The sequence below is a fragment of the Lissotriton vulgaris genome, chromosome 2_1, assembly GCF_964263255.1.
Source record: "Lissotriton vulgaris chromosome 2_1, aLisVul1.2, whole genome shotgun sequence".
NCBI classification, from domain to species: Eukaryota; Metazoa; Chordata; class Amphibia; order Caudata; family Salamandridae; genus Lissotriton; species Lissotriton vulgaris.
This window is the reverse complement of record NC_141687.1, coordinates 382,400,394-382,418,366: the sequence shown is the minus strand read 5'-3', so window position 1 is coordinate 382,418,366 and position 17,973 is coordinate 382,400,394.

Sequence of the window (17,973 nt, the reverse complement as noted above, 5' to 3'; positions counted from 1 at the left end):
GATCTTGGAGCGCCGCAGCATGACTGCGCACTACGGGCTGTATTTCTTGGACCGACTGGCGCTGGGCGACCACCTCCTCCGAGAGTTTACGATGGTCGGCGTGCAGCAGCGTGAAGTCAGATGTGACTTTGTCTATCCGCGCTTCAAGGGACGTCTTGGTTTGCACCAGGGTGGTTCCTATGCGCTCCACCGCCGCCAGCACCGTGTCCATCTTGGCAGCCAGCGTCATCGTGAGCTTCGAGTCCCCTCTGCTCCTTTCATGAGTCGAGCCCACATCCCCTGTTGCCTGTTGCTGCTGCTTCGTCTTGTCCCTTAACTTCCCATTCACCAGTTGCTGCGCCGTGGGCATGAATGTGCCTGCACGGTGCGGCAGTCTGTGAAGGAGGGGGGCCCCCGACATGTCCTGGCTCTGCAGTCACCTGAATGGATCCACCCAGGGCCAGTCACCTCAGCCAATCGGTCAGCTCCAGTGGCCCGCTGCACCGGGTACCTCCGCTCTTGCCTGTACCGCCTTTAATGATTTGCGCTCCCCCCCCGGTGTTCTGCGCCGCGTGCAGGTAGTCTTCCGTGTGGGGCTCACACCAGCCGTCTGGCCTGTGGTTGATGCTGCGGCAAGAGCCCCCCTCTGAACGGCAGCCCGGCCCCAGGTAGGGGGAAGGCGTTGCTCTCTTGTGGCTCAGGGACTGTGCAGGGCTCCGGGCGGCGCTAGCCAAAGCCACCCACGTTTCGCCATGTGGTGTGCACCCAGCGTAGATGGATCACCGCCGCTGCCTGTGTGCCGTACTCCACAGGCTCCTCCGTCACTCAGTTGGCCCCGAAGGGGCACGGGGACGTGTACCGGCTGCTCCTCCCCAGCCTTGCTTGCGGGTGCGCACCGAAATCCTCTGTGGCTCCCCAGCCAGTCGCGCCTCATCACCAACGTCTGTGCACGCAGTCCCGCCCGGGCCTCGGGCCTCCTCTCTCGCCTCCGCCCCGCCGGATCTCCGGGTGCCCACAGCACGCATCCCCAGGTTAGCTGCAGTCCTGCCTATCCCTCCACCGGTCCTTCAGTTGCAGTTTTCCCTCCCGTCTGCAGGTTGCGAAGCATACGCTCCCAGGCCTCTGCCATAGGCTCCTTACGGAGTACCACCGTTTCCTCCCGCAGTATAGCGGCCCATTCCGCCCTGGCCCACGCTTGAAGGGACAGGGTCCAAGCCTGTGTGCTGGGTGGGTCTCGCGCCTTCCATCTCTTGGTGAGGAGACGCACCGCCACCACCAACCCCAGGTCTAGGAACCGGGACGCTGCTTTATCATTCGGGGGCCTCTTAAAGAGATGCAGAAGAAATTCGGGCCAGATACATGGGATGACGCGCCCGGTACATTGCGCAAGAAGTCTACCTATGTCCCCCCAGTAAGTGCCCAGCCCCGTGCATCCCCACAGAATGTGTATTATGTCAGCGTTCACGGCCTCACATCTGGGACAGGCCGCATCCGCCCTGTGAAAGTACCTATTAATTAAGGCTGGGGTTAGGTAGGCCCTATAAATTATGTAGATCTGAATATGGCGAAATCTCATGTTGGGGGGAATCCTCACAGGGCTCCTGAGGACTTTCTCCCATTCTTTATCTTCAAGAGGCCGCCCCAGATCCTGCTCCCATTTGCCCCGTAAAGCGTCTAAGCTTATTGCTGTGTGCGCTCTCAGCGATGCAGCGAACCACCTAACCAGATGCCTCCCCCTTCCCATGACGTGTAAATATTGTATGGTAAGGTGCTGTTCGGGCTCCGTCGTAACATCCCCCCATCCCCTTGCCATGCGTGCCAGTAGAGAGCGATGTAGTAGGAACCCCCTTGGCGGGAGCCCCTCGTCAGTGACCAATGTCTCATACGGCGTCAGCGCTCCATTCCTTTACAGGTCACCTAGCATCTGTAGGCCCGCATCATGCCACCTCTCTACCATAGAGCGCGTAAGCACCCCCCTCCTCCCGGTGAGCCCTCCTATGGCACCGCCGGCGCGTATGGGAGGATTGCACGCGCGAGTCTCAGCGTCCTGCGAAAGCACTGGTATGCCACCAGCAGCGGGGTGGGGCGTGCCGCGGCGGTCAGTGGGTGAAACAGCACTTGTATACGTTCCAGTGCATATGGAGGGTCCTTGGTGGCCATGTCCTCCCTTCCCCTGTCCGCTAACCAGCGAGCAACCCATTGAAGCTGTGCAGCAAGGTAGTAGTGCTCAAAGCAGGGGGCCGCAAATCCGCCCTGGTCGGTAGGTAGAAACAACTTCCGGAGTGCCAGCCGATGCCTGGATGTGCCCCAGACAAAGTCATGGAGGATCTTGTCTAGCATGGTAAAAAATTAAGCTGACAGAAACAGGGGTAAGTTAGTGAAGTAGTAGAGCAAGCGCGGGAGCATGACCATTTTGGCCAGGGTTACTCTACCCGTGGGCGTTAGTGGGAGCGTGGACCAGAAGCCAATCTGCGATCCGAGCGCGGTCCCTGCGCGGCCCAGGATCCCGTCATGGAGGTCGGCTGACTGGCGATAGACCTGAATTCCCATATATTTAAATGTGTCCGCCATCCACTGAACTCCCGGGTCCTCCACTCCGTCTCTAAACGCAAAGAGGCCCGACTTGCCGGCATACCTCTCCAGAACTGACTTCAGATACCCCCATTCCAGGCTGTCGAACGCCTTTTCCAGGTCCAACAGTAGGCATCCTGCTTTAGGCCAGCCCACCGTCACTCCCGCCGCTACCCTGAAATACCGTTGAAGATTCAGTGTCGTGGACCGCGCCGGCACGAAGCCGTTCTGGTCCGGGTGCACCGAATGCGGAACCACTGGCGTAGATCTTGTAGTCCACATTCAGCATAGCTAGTGGACGGTATGAGCCTAACTCGGTGGGATCTTTGCCAGGCTTGGGGAGCGACACTAAAAAGGCCTCACGTAGAGATGGCGGGAGTCTGTCCTTATCAACCGCTGCATTATATAGCCTGAGAAGCTAAGGTGCCAGGATCTCTCTGTTGGCCTTGTAGTATTCGGCTGGTAGGCCGTCCGGCCCCGGGGATTTCCCTGTAGCCAGGGCCTGAATTGCTTCTCCGACCTCTTCTAAGGTGAGCCGGGAACAGAGTGTCCCGTTCTGGGCGTCAGTGGCGTTAGGCAGCGCCACCAGGCCCAAGAACTCCTCTGGAGCCAACCCCCCGGGCCGTGTACAAGTGTTTATAATATATAGCCATAATATATAGCCATCACCTGATGAATTTCGCGCTGCATGTAGACCATTTCCCCTCCCCCCGCGCGAATGGCCCCCACCAACGCTCCCCGATCCGACCGATGCACCAACCAAGCCAGCAGTCTCCCAGCTTTGTCTGCCTTGGCATGCGTCCTGGTCGTTTGCGCCGCATAATTATGGCACCTTAGCCGTTCCAATAGGGCCGCATGTTCCCCTCTCAGCTCCTCCAGCTGAATTGAATGCCTTCCGGCTCCCTCTCCTTCCCTCTCATACTGCAGGAGATGTGACTCCAGTCTGGTCAGGGAATCGGACACCGACCTGCGAATGTTCCAGGTGGCGCCTATACAGTGCCCCCGAATGGTCGCCTTATGCGCGTCCAATTCCAGTAGTGGATCGGCCATTGTCTCCGCATTAACCTCGAAGTATGAAAGAATGGCTGTGCCCAACGAGGAGCGGAACTTGGCGTCCTCCAGGGCTGCCGGTTGCAACCTCCACACGGGTACCGGCGGTCGGCCTGCATCGCAACAAACCCGGAATAACAGGGGGTTATGGTCGGAGTGTGTCCTGCCTAAGTATGTTGTCTCGGTCAGGAGCGGAAGCAGTGACTGTGAGCCCACTATGCGGTCTAGGCGGACATGCAGGCCGTGGACCGCTGAATAATATGAGTATATTCTATCGGTGGGGTGTTGCGCCCGCCAGAGGTCATAGATCTCCCAGTGGGCAAGCCAGTCCTGTAGCGCCCGCGCATTGGACGCCCCGGTACGGAGTGCAACGGGGGGAAGGACCGGTCTAGGTGTGTGTCCAATTCCATGTTAAAATCTCCACCTAATAGCCATGGGAGTCCCGCGTAGGAGTGGAGGACTCGGTTCAAGGTTCCCAGAAATGAGTGTTGGCCAGTGTTGGGGGCGTACAAGGATCCCAGCAGTACCATCTGTCCGGTAAGCTTCCCCTTCACCAGGGTATACCTGACCTCCTGATCCACCTGCGCCTCCTCACACACAAACGGGACTCCAGCCCTTACCCAGACTAGTGTGCCACGCCCATGCGCTGAATACTCCATGCCGTATATCTGGCCCCTCCATCTCCTACGGAGCTTCCCAAGTTCTGCTTGGGACATATGTGTCTCTTGCAGCAGCCCCACCACCATCCCGTGCCGCTGCAGGAAAGAGAATACAGAATAACGGCGTGCTGGGGTGTGCATACCGCGGATGTTCCACGTTATATTAGTGCTTGCCATTGATAGTGTTGCATTGCCTTCTCATGCGGGTCGGAGGGTGGTAAGGGTACCAAGCGTGGCCGGTGGGCTGGTGCACAGGGGGTTCGCCTGCATGTCGCGTCTGCGCCTTGTAGCTAACTTTAAACAACAAAACATGTGGGGCGATCACCCAACGGGGCATTCGTCCAAACAAACTGTGCCTGTCCCTCAGTGGGTCATGTAGCCAGCAATATGTCGGTGTTACTTCCATGCGTAGGGCCTATGTGCATCTGGGAGGTGCTCAAGGATGGCCAGCGCGCTGCTCATGCAGTACACATGATGCCCCCCTTTCATGTACTCGGGCCTGGGACTTGGCCAGTTGCACACCCCCTAAAACCAGCTTGCCTGTCCGCCTGCTGAAGTGCTCCCCCCAACCCTCAGACACCGCCCCCCCTCCCCGTGCAGCACCCATGTCTCTGTGTCAGCGCCCTACTTCAGCAGTTCTCTGCGCAGTAGACAGTCAAAGGATATGTTGTCCCCCATGTTCGATGGCCGTCAGGCGATGACCTCCGGTCTTGCCGCCAGGAGTTCTCTCATAGTCACATCAGGAGTTCCGCTGTCTGCGGCGTCACCACTGGCAAGTTGGCATCCTCTGACAGGACCGTGGACGGAGAGGAGGCGCTGCTTACATCCAGATCACTCAGCTGCTGAGCTTCCATGCGCTCAGTGGACTTGGCCGCTCCCAGCGTCGCAACCGCTGCCAACGCTTCCTGCCTCTCCCGTCTCATCCGCTCCGGGCTTGGAGCAGCCAGGCCTGGGTCCCCGCTCTGTCTGGCCCCTTTCCTCCGTCTCCGTCTCCTGGACTGTTGCCAGTGGACCTCGTCCCTGACCACCGCCCGGTCTCCTCCAGCCAATCCCAAACATCAGAAAGGGGCCTCAATGAAGCGCGTGCCCTCCTTGGTGACCACCTGGAGGCGCGAGGGGAACAGCAGGGAATAAGGCAGCTCCAAGTCCCGCAGCAGTCGCTTCATGGCCATGTATGTGCTCCTCCGTTTTTGTACCGTCGCTGTGAAGTCAGGGAAGAACATCACTCGACTGTTGCCTACCTTGAGGTCAGTCAGTTTCCGGGTTTCGCGGAGTACCGTGTCACGGTCCCGGTAGTTAAGGAGCTGTCCCCAAGTGCTGTGCCTGCGCCGGCACTCTATGCGCTCTCTCAACCACAAAGTGCGCGGACAGCATTCCAGGCGACAGGAGCTCCTGTAGCCACCGTTCCGTATACCTCTCAGGGTTCTTCCCTTCCTCTCCCTCCGGCAGTCCAACCACCCTGAAGTTGTTTCGCCAGGAGCGCCCCTCCGCATCCTCAGCATGATCTTCTAGCTCCTGGACCCTCTCCACCAGATCTTGGAGCGCCGCAGCATGACTGCGCACTACGGGCTGTATTTCTTGGACCGACTGGCGCTGGGCGACCACCTCCTCCGAGAGTTTACGATGGTCGGCGTGCAGCAGCGTGAAGTCAGATGTGACTTTGTCTATCCGCGCTTCAAGGGACGTCTTGGTTTGCACCAGGGTGGTTCCTATGCGCTCCACCGCCGCCAGCACCGTGTCCATCTTGGCAGCCAGCGTCATCGTGAGCTTCGAGTCCCCTCTGCTCCTTTCATGAGTCGAGCCCACATCCCCTGTTGCCTGTTGCTGCTGCTTCGTCTTGTCCCTTAACTTCCCATTCACCAGTTGCTGCGCCGTGGGCATGAATGTGCCTGCGCGGTGCGGCAGTCTGTGAAGGAGGGGGGCCCCCGACATGTCCTGGCTCTGCAGTCACCTGAATGGATCCACCCAGGGCCAGTCACCTCAGCCAATCGGTCAGCTCCAGTGGCCCGCTGCACCGGGTACCTCCGCTCTTGCCTGTACCGCCTTTAATGATTTGCGCTCCCCCCCCCGGTGTTCTGCGGGGCTCACACCAGCCGTCTGGCCTGTGGTTGATGCTGCGGCAAGAGCCCCCCTCTGAACGGCAGCCCGGCCCCAGGTAGGGGGAAGGCGTTGCTCTCTTGTGGCTCAGGGACTGTGCAGGGCTCCGGGCGGCGCTAGCCAAAGCCACCCACGTTTCGCCATGTGGTGTGCACCCAGCGTAGATGGATCACCGCCGCTGCCTGTGTGCCGTACTCCACAGGCTCCTCCGTCACTCAGTTGGCCCCGAAGGGGCACGGGGACGTGTACCGGCTGCTCCTCCCCAGCCTTGCTTGCGGGTGCGCACCGAAATCCTCTGTGGCTCCCCAGCCAGTCGCGCCTCATCACCAACGTCTGTGCACGCAGTCCCGCCCGGGCCTCGGGCCTCCTCTCTCGCCTCCGCCCCGCCGGATCTCCGGGTGCCCACAGCACGCATCCCCAGGTTAGCTGCAGTCCTGCCTATCCCTCCACCGGTCCTTCAGTTGCAGTTTTCCCTCCCGTCTGCAGGTTGCGAAGCATACGCTCCCAGGCCTCTGCCATAGGCTCCTTACGGAGTACCACCGTTTCCTCCCGCCGTATAGCGGCCCATTCCGCCCTGGCCCACGCTTGAAGGGACAGGGTCCAAGCCTGTGTGCTGGGTGGGTCTCGCGCCTTCCATCTCTTGGTGAGGAGACGCACCACCACCACCAACCCCAGGTCTAGGAACCGGGACGCTGCTTTATCATTCCTGGGCCTCTTAAAGAGATGCAGAAGAAATTCGGGCCAGATACATGGGATGACGCGCCCGGTACATTGCGCAAGAAGTCTACCTATGTCCCCCCAGTAAGTGCCCAGCCCCGTGCATCCCCACAGAATGTGTATTATGTCAGCGTTCACGGCCTCACATCTGGGACAGGCCGCATCCGCCCTGTGAAAGTACCTATTAATTAAGGCTGGGGTTAGGTAGGCCCGATAAATTTTGTAGATCTGAATATGGCGAAATCTCATGTTGGGGGGAATCCTCACAGGGCTCCTGAGGACTTTCTCCCATTCTTTATCTTCAAGAGGCCGCCCCAGATCCTGCTCCCATTTGCCCCGTAAAGCGTCTAAGCTTATTGCCGTGTGCGCTCTCAGCGATGCAGCGAACCACCTAACCAGATGCCTCCCCCTTCCCATGACGTGTAAATATTGTATGGTACGGTGCTGTTCGGGCTCCGTCGTAACATCCCCCCATCCCCTTGTCATGCGTGCCAGTAGAGAGCGATGTAGTAGGAACCCCCTTGGCGGGAGCCCCTCGTCAGTGACCAATGTCTCATACGGCGTCAGCGCTCCATCCCTTTACAGGTCACCTAGCGTCTGCAGGCCCGCATCATGCCACCTCTCTAGCATAGAGCGCGTAAGCACCCCCCTCCTCCCGGTGAGCCCTCCTATGGCACCACCGGCACGTATGGGAGGATTGCACGCGCGAGTCTCAGCGTCCTGCGAAAGCACTGGTATGCCACCACCAGCAGCAGCGGGGTGGGGCGTGCCGGGGCGGTCAGTGGGTGAAACAGCACTTGTATACGCTCCAGCGCATATGGAGGGTCCTTGGTGGCCGTGTCCTCCCTTCCCCTGTCCGCTAACCAGCGAGCAACCCATTGAAGCTGTGCAGCAAGGTAGTAGTGCTCAAAGCAGGGGGCCGCAAATCTGCCCTGGTCGGTAGGTAGAAACAACTTCCGGAGTGCCAGCCGATGCCTGGATGTGCCCCAGACAAAGTCATGGAGGATCTTGTCTAGCATGGTAAAAAATTAAGCTGACAGGAACAGGGGTAAGTTAGTGAAGTAGTAGAGCAAGCGCGGGAGCATGACCATTTTGGCCAGGGTTACTCTACCCGTGGGCGTTAGTGGGAGCGTGGACCAGAAGCCAATCTGCGATCTGAGCGCGGTCCCTGCGCGGCCCAGGATCCCGTCATGGAGGTCGGCCGACTGGCGATAGACCTGAATTCCCATATATTTAAATGTGTCCGCCATCCACTGAACTCCCGGGTCCTCCACTCCGTCTCTAAACGCAAAGAGGCCCGACTTGCCGGCATTGACCCGGAGGCCGGAAAGTTCAGCAAAGTCACTCAGCAGACGGTCCAGCCTGCCCGGGATGTCACTTACATCTCTGACGAAAACTAGTAGGTCGTCAGCACAAAGTGAACCTGGTGCACACCGTCGCCCAGCGGAATCCCAACGCCCAACGACTCTCGCATGGCCGCAGCCAGGGGCTCCATGGCCAGCACAAAGAGCAGCCGGGACCGCGGGCATCCCTGCCGGGTGCCCCTGCCCACCGCCACGTCTCAAACACATACGGCCCCAATCTCACCCGGACCACCGGGTCTCAGTACAGAAGGCCCATCATCCACAGGAAATCAACGTCAAGCTCATACCTCTCCAGAACTGACTTCAGATACCCCCATTCCAGGCTGTAGAACGCCTTTTCCAGGTCCAACAGTAGGCATCCTGATTTAGGCCAGCCCACCGTCACTCCCGCCGCTACCCTGAAATACCATTGAAGATTCAGTGTCGTGGACCGCGCCGGCACGAAGCCGTTCTGGTCCGGGTGCACCGAATGCGGAACCACTGGCGTAGATCTTGTAGTCCACATTCAGCATAGCTAGTGGACGGTACGAGTCTAACTCGGTGGGATCTTTGCCAGGCTTGGGGAGCGACACTAAAAAGGCCTCACGTAGAGATGGCGGGAGTCTGTCCTTATCAATCGCTGCGTTATATAGCCTGAGAAGCCAAGGCGCCAGGATCTCTCTGTTGGCCTTGTAGTATTCGGCTGGTAGGCCGTCCGGCCCCGGGGATTTCCCTGTTGCCAGGGCCTGAATTGCTTCTCCGACCTCTTCTAAGGTGAGCGGGGCACAGAGTGTCCCGTTCTGGGCGTCAGTGGCGTTAGGCAGCGCCACCAGGCCCAAGAACTCCTCTAGCGCGTGCCTGGAGCCAACCCCCCGGGCCGTGTACAAGTGTTTATAATATATAGCCATAATATATAGCCATCGCCTGATGAATTTCGCGCTGCATGTAGACCATTTCCCCTCCCCCCGCGCGAATGGCCCCCACCAACGCTCCCTGGTCCGACCGATGCACCAACCAAGCCAGCAGTCTCCCAGCTTTGTCTGCCTTGGCATGCGTCCTGGTCGTTTGTGCCGCATAATTATGGCACCTTAGCCGTTCCAATAGGGCCGCATGTTCCCCTCTCAGCTCCTCCAGCTGAATTGAATGCCTTCCGGCTCCCTCTCCTTCCCTCTCATACTGCAGGAGCTGTGACTCCAGTCTGGTCAGGGAATCGGACACCGACCTGCGAATGTAGTGGATCGGCCATTGTCTCCGCATTAACCTCGAAGTATGACAGAATGGCTGTGCCCAACGAGGAGCGGAACTTGGCGTCCTCCAGGGCTGCCGGTTGCAACCTCCACACGGGTACCAGTGGTCGGCCTGCATCGCTACAAACCCGGAATAACAGGGGGTTATGGTCGGAGTGTGTCCTGCCTAAGTATGTCGTCTCGGTCAGGAGCGGAAGCAGTGACTGTGAGCCCACTATGTGGTCTAGGCGGACATGCAGGCCGTGGACCGCTGAATAATATGAGTATATTCTATCGGTGGGGTGTTGCGCCCGCCAGAGGTCATAGATCTCCCAGTGGGCAAGCCAGTCCTGTAGCGCCCGCGCATTGGACGCCCCGGTACGGAGTGCAACAGGGGGAAGGACCGGTCTAGGTGTGTGTCCAATTCCATGTTAAAATCTCCACCAAATAGCCATGGGAGTCCCGCGTAGGAGTGGAGGACTCGGTTCAAGGTTCCCAGAAATGAGTGTTGGCCAGTGTTGGGGGCGTACAAGGATCCCAGCAGTACCATCTGTCCGGTAAGCTTTCCCTTCACCAGGGTATACCTGACATCCTGATCCACCTGCGCCTCCTCACACACAAACGGGACTCCAGCCCTTACCCAGACTAGTGTGCCGCGCCCATGCGCTGAATACTCCATGCCGTATATCTGGCCCCTCCATCTCCTACGGAGCTTCCCAAGTTCTGCTCGGGACATATGTGTCTCTTGCAGCAGCCCTACCACCATCCCGTGCCGCTGCAGGAAAGAGAATACAGAATAACGGCGTGCTGGGGTGTGCATACCGCGGATGTTCCACGTTATATTAGTGCTTGCCATTGATAGTGTTGCATTGCCTTCTCATGCGGGTCGGAGGGTGGTAAGGGTACCAAGCGTGGCTGGTGCACAGGGGGTTCGCCTGCATGTCGCGTCTGTGCCTTGTAGCTAACTTTAAACAACAAAACATGTGGGGCGATCACCCAACGGGGCATTCGTCCAAACAAACTGTGCCTGTCCCTCAGTGGGTCATGTAGCCAGCAATATGTCGGTGTTACTTCCATGCGTAGGGCCTATGTGCATCTAGGAGGTGCTCAAGGATGGCCAGCGCGCTGCTCATGCAGTACACATGATGCCCCCCTCCCCCCTTTCATGTACTCGGGCCTGGGACTTGGCCAGTTGCACACCCCCTAAAACCAGCTTGCCTGTCCGCCTGCTGAAGTGCTCCCCCCAACCCTCAGACACCGCCCCCCCTCCCCGTGCAGCACCCATGTCTCTGTGTCAGCGCCCTACTTTAGCAGTTCTCTGCGCAGTAGACAGTCAAAGGATATGTTGTCCCCCATGTTCGATGGCCGTCAGGCGATGACCTCCGGTCTTGCCGCCAGGAGTTCTCTCATAGTCACATCAGGAGTTCCGCTGTCTGCGGCGTCACCACTGGCAAGTTGGCATCCTCTGACAGGACCGTAAACGGAGAGGAGGCGCTGCTTACATCCAGATCACTCAGCTGCTGAGCTTCCATGCGCTCAGTGGACTTGGCCGCTCCCAGCGTCGCAACCGCCGCCAACGCTTCCTGCCTCTCCCGTCTCATCCGCTCCGGGCTTGGAGCAGCCGGGCCTGGGTCCCCGCTCTGTCTTGCCCCTTTCCTCCGTCTCCGTCTCCTGGACTGTTGCCAGTGGACCTCGTCCCTGACCACCGCCCGGTCTCCTCCAGCCAATCCCAAACATCAGAAAGGGGCCTCAAAGAAGCGCGTGCCCTCCTTGGTGACCACCCGGAGGCGCGAGGGGAACAGCAGGGAATAAGGCAGCTCCAAGTCCCGCAGCAGTCACTTCATGGCCATGTATGTGCTCCTCCGTTTTTGTACCCTCGCTGTGAAGTCAGGGAAGAACATCACTCGACTGTTGCCTACCTTGAGGTCAGTCAGTTTCCGGGTTTCGCGGAGTACCGTGTCACGGTCCCGGTAGTTAAGGAGCTGTCCCCGGATGCTGTGCTTGCGCCGGCACTCTATGCGCTCTCTCAACCACAAAGTGCGCGGACAGCGTTCCAGGTGACAGGAGCTCCTGTAGCCACCGTTCCGTATACCTCTCAGGGTTCTCCCCTTCCTCTCCCTCCGGCAGTCCAACCACCCTGACGTTGTTTGGCCAGGAGCGCCCCTCCGCATCCTCAGCATGATCTTCTATCTCCTGGACCCTCTCCACCAGATCTTGGAGCGCCGCAGCATGACTGCGCACTACGGGCCGTATTTCTTGGACAGATTGGCGCTGGGCGACCACCTCCTCCGAGAGTTTACGATGGTCGGCGTGCAGCAGCGTGAAGTCAGATGTGACTTTGTCTATCCGCGCTTCAAGGGACGTCTTGGTTTGCACCAGGGTGGTTCCTATGCGCTCCACCGCCGCCAGCACTGTGTCCATCTCGGCAGCCAGCGTCATCGTGAGCTTCGAGTCCCCTCTGCTCCTTTCATGAGTCGAGCCCACATCCCCTGTTGCCTGTTACTGCTGCTTCGTCTTGTCCCTTAACTTCCCCATCACCAGTTGCTGCTCCGTGGGCATGAATGTGCCTGCGCGGTGCGGCAGTCTGTGAAGGAGGGGGGCCCGACATGTCCTGGCTCTGCAGTCACCTGAATGGATCCACCCAGGGCCAGTCACCTCATCCAATCGGTCAGCTACAGTGGCCCGCTGCACCGGGTACCTCCGCTCTTGCCTGTACCGCCTTTAATGATTTGCGCTCCCCCCCCCGGTGTTCTGCGCCGCGTGCAGGTAATCTTCCATGTGGGGCTCACACCAGCCGTCGGGCCTGTGGTTGATGCTGCGGCAAGAGCCCCCTTCTGAACGGCAGCCCGGCCCCAGGTAGGGGGAACGCGTTGCTCTCTTGTGGCTCAGGGACTGTGCAGGGCTCCGGGCGGCGCTAGCCAAATCCGCCCACGTTTCGCCGTGTGGTGTGCACCCAGCGTAGATGGATCACCGCCGCTGCTTGTGTGCCGTACTCCACAGGCTCCTCCGTCACTCAGTTGGCCCCAAAGGGGCACGGGGACGTGTACCGGCTGCTCCTCCCCAGCCTTGCTTGCGGGTGCGCACCGAAATCCTCTGTGGCTCCCCAGCCGGTCGCGCTTCATCACCAATGTCTGTGCACGTAGTCCCGCCCGGGGCCTCGGGCCTCCTCTCTCGCCTCCGCCCCGCCGGATCTCCGGGTTCCCCGCAGCTGCCTCAACGAATGGTGACCGCCAGTTTGCTGAGCGCGGGCACCAACCGGTCCGCAGCAGGCCGCCTGGTCTCCCGCCTGCACCAGCATCAGCTCGCACTTAGCTTTGGTGCGCTGAGGGTCTGGGGGGCTTCCTCACCTCAGAAGCAGCGTCTACAGTGGGTGAATGGCAGGTCTACAAAGGTGGGGTGTTACCCCGGAGTCCTTCACTAGCTACCAGTGTCCCTTGCAGGCAATGTGCTATCCGCCACCAGAATCGAATGGGAGCGGGCTGCGCGCACCTGCATGTCCCAGCGGCCGCCATTTTAGGATCAGGCAGGAGTGAAAACGCCGGGTGCCGCAGCTCTGTCCTGATGGGCAACCCACTTCTTGCACACCGTCCAGGGCCCCTACTGATGCTCCGCCGAGCATGTCCAGTGCGGCGCCCCGCGGCCTGGGATCCTGCCGCTCCAGCCTCCGGTAAGTCAGAGGCACGGCACCATGTCTGCGAGGGCCGCCTCACTCAAGGTGTCCCACTGTATGCGATCGCGGGCAGTGAGCGCCTGACGGGAGCTTTGGAAAAGGGGGCACCTCTTATGTCCTCGCATGCCAGTGTCGTCCCGCTGTCCCCCGCAGGCCTCACCACGCCAACTAGCCCCTCTGGGTATCCTCAGTCCATCTCCGGGTGCGGTCTTGGTTCCTCCCGTGGTCCCACAAGGCCATTCCCCCTGCCGCCTGGTCCGGCGTCCCCCACCACCTTCCCGGTACCTGCTGTGCTGCGCTCGGGCCGGCTTTGTCCCTCCTGCCGCAGTGCCCGCCGCATCGCGGGGACCTCCCAGGCAGTAAGGCCTCGACCAGGCCACGGCTGCTTTCCCGCCGAGTGCTCCGCCGCCGAGTCACTCCTCAGCCCTGACCCCCGCCGTCACCGCTCCTGGGTACAGCAGCCTCCAGATGTAGCAGCGCTTCAACCCTGCACTGTCTCAGTTGCACAGGAGCACCTCTACCGCGTTTTTCAGGATAAGTGGGCCCGTGTGGTCAGAGCCTCACCGAGACACGTCCACCATGTTAGGCTGCTAGCCACGCCTACAGACACCTAAACTCTTGTTGTAAAATATTTGGTGTGCTAAATGCACACAGTACAGCATTAATGAATAACATTGTGCGTAACAAATATAAAACCACATTAGACATATCAAATGGTTTCTTTTGTCAAAACATTGCACCTGAAAGTAGGTATTTGACCGCTTTCTCAATAATGGGGACACAGCGTCACTTCTGTTGTCTCCCTCAAGGATTCAAGAATAGTCCGGGGTTATTCTCAGCTAGGGTAACAGAGTTACTACGAACTTATGATTATGAGGCATTGTTATATGTCAATGATATCTATCTGACAGACGATGACCTGAACAGGCACTTGAACAGGGTGAACACCATTATACTGGGCTTCGCCTCCAAAGTGTATAAATTCAATTTTAAAAAGTCAAGAATTGCCCATCTCAACATCCTTTTTCACTATCAAGTGAAGGCAAAAGCCTGGCAGCCAACTTTTTAGAAAAGTGTGCGCTGCTTCAACTTCCAAAAACGCTAAAAAACTTAGTCAATTCTATGTTTCCTGAATTTTGGAAGAACTTACATTCTAAACTACGCAATAAGGGTTAAACCTCTCTACGAATTAATCAAACCTGATATTAAAACAATAAATTGGACAAAAGAACACACAGAATTTTTGCGTTCACTTCAAACAGACATGTTAGCAACAAAACATTTACAAACATGCGTAAACGTACGCAACTTAGTGATCCGAATCATTCCGGGTCAATGCGGATTCACCTACTTAACTTTTAACGAAGGTGAAAAAATACCAATTGCATACAAATCACATTTGTACACACAAGCAGAAATGAAAATCACTTCTACAGAAACAATTCTGACAGCAGTTCAAACCGCTGTAGCAAAAAAAGGACCCTAGCACAGGGGAAACGCATTATGGTCGTAACTCCTGTACCAGCCTTAGAGGCAGTTACAAAAGTTAGCATTCCGAATGCAAAAGCTTTACATCCAAGATGGATACAATGGGTTAATTCTCTTGCTGCAACTGATGTTGATTACGTTTTTGATCCTTATTTGAAAACACAAGCATTCCTGCAATACGAACACAAATGTCCTCTACCTGATTAAATTCTACCTCTAGACCAGTATGAATGTATAATTTATACTGATGGATCAGTACAACCCACTATGGGGTTAAACAAGCTTAAAGTGCTTCATGCGCTATCTCTAAAGGTCGTATGCACGATGGCAAATTCAGACCTATGGTCACAAAAATACAATCTCTAGGAGATTGTACAGCTCAGCGAGCTGAACTACAAGCGTTCATAATGGCACTTGAAAATACGGATCGCGAATTCCCCACACTCATAGTGTGCGATTCCTTTTACTGTGTTCAATCACACAATGAATATTTACAGAATTGGCTTCAAAATGATTTCAAAGATGCAAAAGGTGGTACAATCAAGCATAAAACGCTTTGGGAACAAGCAGTTCAGTTGCGAAACGGACTATAAAAAACACTCACATTATACACGTGCTGAGTCATCAACGTGATGGCGTTCACGTTGAAGTGAATTCATTGGCTGACGAAGCCGCGAAAGGAGCTGTGCAAACGGCTTCCGTAGCTGCAATCACTCGTTCAAAAACAAAAATAGACAGTGAAATAATACTGGCTGTCAATGCTTCAATGCTTCAAGCAAAGGCAGCGGTACAGCGTTACCTAAAAAGTTTCCACTTAAATACTTATATATAATTGATGTGAACAATGTTCCGTTTGCTCGAATCCCTGGAGTGGGGGTTAGGGTAATTGTAAACATGGAACATAGATTAGGACTAGTCCTAGCAGCACATGAAGGGCTCTCCTCTGCTCATGGAGGTGTTTCCGCAACAGTGTAATTATTAAAACAACGATACTGGTGGCCCGGCATTAGGAAACAGACCAGAAACTATATCTTGGACTGTGAAAAATGCCACTAGATTAAAGTCTCTACTGTGAAACATCCTGTGCAGACGCCCCTGTTAATTTCAGAGAAACCATTAGCTTGTGTTTACCTGGACCACTGCGGTCCCTTACAAAGGGATAGTAACTATAAATATATCATGGTCGCAGTGGAATCGTGTGCAAGGCTCCTTTGGATGTGACCTCAGTGCACGGCTGATGCTTGAACTGTTATGAAAGATTTGCAAGTCTTTATCGGCACATACGCAATAGGCACACTACACTCTGACCAGGGCCCTGTGTTTAGCTCTCGAGCTTACAAAGAAGCCATGGCCAGTTTGGGTGTCGAATTGTGGTACTCTTATCCATTCCATCCTGAGAGAAATTCTGTGGAACTAAAAAAATGGGACATAATGAAGTCTATAACAGCTAGAGTATTAGGTGCGGGTGATGGGTGTGTCAAAAATCTTTATGGGGTCCAACGTAGTCTTAACAATTTGACAAGAAGTTCTCTAGGGGGTGTCACTCCATATGAGGTCCTATATGGGACAAGAATGTTGGTTCCAGACCTTGATTGGAACAGTGGTGGAAAATAAGAAATTTGATATCAAAGATCGTTTGGCTGTTTTTTCAGGACTTAAATGAGCTAGGAACGAAATAAAGCAACGTGTTTCTGAAGCCAACCACCACTGGGGAAAACACAACTGTCCCAGCAAGGTGTGTCTGGATCCCAAAGCTTGGTGATCAAGTCAGAGAAAAGATTGCGGACAAGGAATTTGGGCCTTCTTACAGACAACCAGTACCTGTCCTAGCAATCCACGGATCAAGAACAGTACTACTGCCGCCCCTTGCTGGTAAAAAGGAGACACGATTTGTGCCCATTGACCTGATCAAACCACACTATGTGGCCGATACTAAGCTGTAGGCCAAGTGGACTCCGACAATGTAGCAGAGGTACTCCGCTAGCTACAATCCAAGAGATTCAAACTGAAAGAATCATCACCTTTGAAGATTCTACAGTGAGAAACAAGGACTAAGCAACAAAGCTATGGAACTCATTCCTCTTGAGACCCAAATAACAGTTCGCCCTGGTGCACCTGTTTACAACGAAGTAACAAGTGATCAAGCGGTTCCAGCGATTTCAACAAATCTGGATGCAATTCCAACCATTGAAAGAACTGCCTCTGGCTATTTCATTAACTTTGATACGTTTTCTGAGGATACCAGCGAACCTGAAACGACGGCAGCAAAAAGAACTTTCAAAGAACAAAGACTGACTTTTTTCATCTCCTGGAAAAAACATATCTGGTTTCACCATGGAATGAACTATGGGTTGTCTTGGGAATATTCTTCTTTTTACTTTGGTTAGCTCTGGTACTAACTCTGGGTATGCTGATAAATGGAAGAAATGTTCGAATGGACACAGCAAGTAAAAGAGTGAACTTACTTCTCCAGCCACACAAATCATCCCATCGTGAACAAAGAAACTTGTCAGCAGTGAACATCACAGCCGTTCCTATACCAGATGGTATAGTTTGGGACAGAACTGAATATGACATTTTTGGCCCGCCGGAGCTGTTGAAGATTCCACACTTATACAAGATTTCATTAAGTGACTCTATTGCCTCTAGTACCTTTTCTGATGATTGGGACTTCGAGACTGTTAATAACATGATGTCAGATCTAGAAATGTCTGCAAAATTCACAAATCAGGAATATTTAGAGGGTTCATCAGACTATGAACAAATGTATTGTTAAAACCATTATGATCATTATTTATTGAACAAATGTACAACACCTAGAAATGTATATATGTATAACCAATGGGAACATTGTCCTACACCTCCAAAGGGTAGCACAAAAACTTTTGCAATTAAATTTCTATATTTTTCAGGGTTCAATGTATCCAATGCTGAATCATTTTACTTTAAAAATGTGAACAAGACAGGAACGAAAATTATGTTAACAAATATGAAACAGATTTATTCTGCAGCCTTTATTGCCCAACTGTCTAGACAGGGTTTTGACTTTTGAAAAGACAACATTGAGACAAAAAGTGTCTGGGGTACAAAAGATTGGCAAGTGCAGGGGGTAGAAGCTATGTTTAGGGCCTGAATCATCCCTGAGCAAATTATGTTTTTGAATGACACTGTCC